This window comes from Nuphar pumila, unplaced genomic scaffold (genome assembly GCF_984573655.1).
Source record: "Nuphar pumila unplaced genomic scaffold, dmNupPumi1.hap1.1 HAP1_SCAFFOLD_259, whole genome shotgun sequence".
Classification (NCBI taxonomy): domain Eukaryota; kingdom Viridiplantae; phylum Streptophyta; class Magnoliopsida; order Nymphaeales; family Nymphaeaceae; genus Nuphar; species Nuphar pumila.
In genome coordinates this window covers 8,123-10,490 of record NW_028323247.1, presented here as the reverse complement: position 1 = coordinate 10,490, position 2,368 = coordinate 8,123, and the positions used below count along the sequence as shown (strand labels likewise).

The window sequence follows — 2,368 nt, the reverse complement described above, 5'->3', positions numbered from 1 at the left end:
ACGCACATGCACAGTACTGTGCGCACAAGTCTCTGCGTGATGTACTTACCTCGTGTGCATGGAACGATGTTTTGCAGCCTGTTGTCATCCGCAAATTTCGAGCACGAGATTTAGCATTTGTGACGGCCTGTATGTGGCGTGTTACGTGTTTGCTTGATGAACAAGTGACCACGCGAGCCATTCAAACCGGCAGGAAGAAACACGGGCCCCGTAACCAAGGACAGCAACGATGGATGTAAGGAGGCTATCCGTCTTGAGCACTTGGTGCTTGGTGCAACGGAACACAGCAACAATTACACCAGGAGCGCTCAGGATGGCGCTCCTGCCACACGTTGTGCAAATATGCCTGCACGATGCAAATCCTTCGTTCCACTTGTGCTTGGTTGAGAGCTGAGGGCCCGCTGTTCTGAGAAGGGTTCGAGCGCTGCCAAGGACAAAAAGGCCGTTGACGATGCGATTCGAACGCACGCGGGAAATCCCATACACTTAGCAGGCGTACTCCTTAACCACTCGGACACGTCAACTGGTATGTTGCAGCCAAAGAGGCTCCTCTTTCCGTCTCTTGCTTTCGCCACCTCGTGACAGGACTTGAGCCTCATGTTGGCTAAGTGCCACATCAACTGGTACGTTGCAGCCTCCTCGTTCCGTCGATGATCACAGTTGCATTGGTATATTCATCACGACCGCATAGATAAGTTCGTGCCTCCTATCTTTGCCCGTCAGCCCGTGACTCTGGCAGCGGACAGCTGAACAGTGGTTCAACACTCTGCCTACCCTGTCATCACGGAGATACGGAGCTGTGTCACAACTAGGCACACACAAAGAGCGATGTTGCCTGTATGAACGACATACAGGAGCTATCGTTCCAGGGTTGTTGACGATTCTGGACTCTCAGGGCGTGATCGCTTATGGTTGTCTATGCTTTGCCTAGGGTGCTTTGCTTCTGCAGCGATGCATCAACGCACGCAGTTGGGCATGGAAGCGCATTCCTGGAGTTCACAAAAACATTCACGGCACTTGCCCACAAGGCCAGGAGTCGAATTCAAGGTGTGTTCCTTGGCTTCCGCCTGCAGCCGTGGCCTTGTGCCGGGTTCATCCCTTGTGAGGCAAAGTGCCATGTTTAACTCACAAAAAACCACTGCTACCGCAACCGGCTCATCAGAACCCAAAACAGCCGCAAAGCTGACGGAGCAGCAAGACCCCATGCTTCACCCTCCTAGAACTTCCTGCTGATTAAGGAGCCTGACATGATCCGTGCAAAAACTTGCGGTTCAGACATCACAGACAGAGGCTCACCCTTGCCAGAACTCTGACCAGCTGCATCATCACTTTCATTTGACACCATGGTATGCACGTTGCATCGTCTCACCTTGGTTTTTCACACGCCAGCCATTCATACAACATACCCCGTACACGTACAACAAGACCTCCAACGAGCAGCCATCCAAGTGCAAAGACAGGTGTCCATCGACGGAATGCCTCTCCCATGATGTTGCATGGGGCACAAAACGGGAGGCACGCAAAAATTTGGGAAGCACAGCGATCATCGGCGCTCCTGCGTCCGGTTACGACGCCAACGCAATTGTGTACTCGTCATGCATGCTCCCACGCCTCCCAGGCTCCCAAGCACTCCCCGGCGTCCTCGGGCTCCTCGTCGCACACCCGCCAGCGCCCGTCGTGCCGAACGTTGTCGCATTTGTAGATGAACCTCTTGTCATACGTCCTTGTGTCAAGCGGCCAGTAGCGGTAGCAGTACCCGGGCCCAAAGCGTGTCGTCGCGGGCAAGAATCCTTCTTCGAACCCAGCGTCACACTTGTGCAGCCTGACCTGTGGCCTGAGGTTGGGCGTGTCGGGGTGCGACCTCCGCAGTTCCGCCAGATGTGGCTCAAGCTCCGCGTTCCTCTGCTTGTGGAAGTTCGCCAGCCTCGAAACGCCAATGGACGTGCCGTGCTGGCCTTCGTACACGGCCTCGGCCGCTTGCCGGCTCGGGTAGTACGCCGCATACATGGCCATCCATGTCTCCCGGCGGGCAGAGCCGCTGCGGATGGCGGACACCCGGGTTGGCTTTGAGCTCGGGCGGCGCGAGCAACCGGGTGTCCAGCTTGTCGAGCTGCTCCTTGGTCACCTCGGAGCTCCAGGTCGACAGCGTGACCAACGTCTGCGACCTGGGCAGCCAGAAGGTGCGGATCCACCGGCCAGCCCCGCCACATCCCCCCGACGGCGCCGTACTTTGCGACGTACGTCGCCGTCAGCTGGGACGCATCGACCGCATTGGCGGCGTACTCCTCAGCCATCTGTGCCAGGCAAGCGCTCTCGCGGCTCGGGACGGCCACGCACCAGAAGTGGCCGTCCGCGACATATGTCACGG

General features: G+C 57.1%; 1 non-coding gene across 1 annotated transcript; it reads right to left on the bottom strand.

Annotated features, from left to right (window-relative positions):
• Positions 1 to 443: 443 nt before the first annotated feature.
• On the bottom strand, positions 444 to 524 carry TRNAS-GCU (transfer RNA serine (anticodon GCU)). The gene has a single exon. It is a non-coding gene; the product is annotated as a tRNA-Ser (tRNA).
• Positions 525 to 2,368: the final 1,844 nt, after the last annotated feature.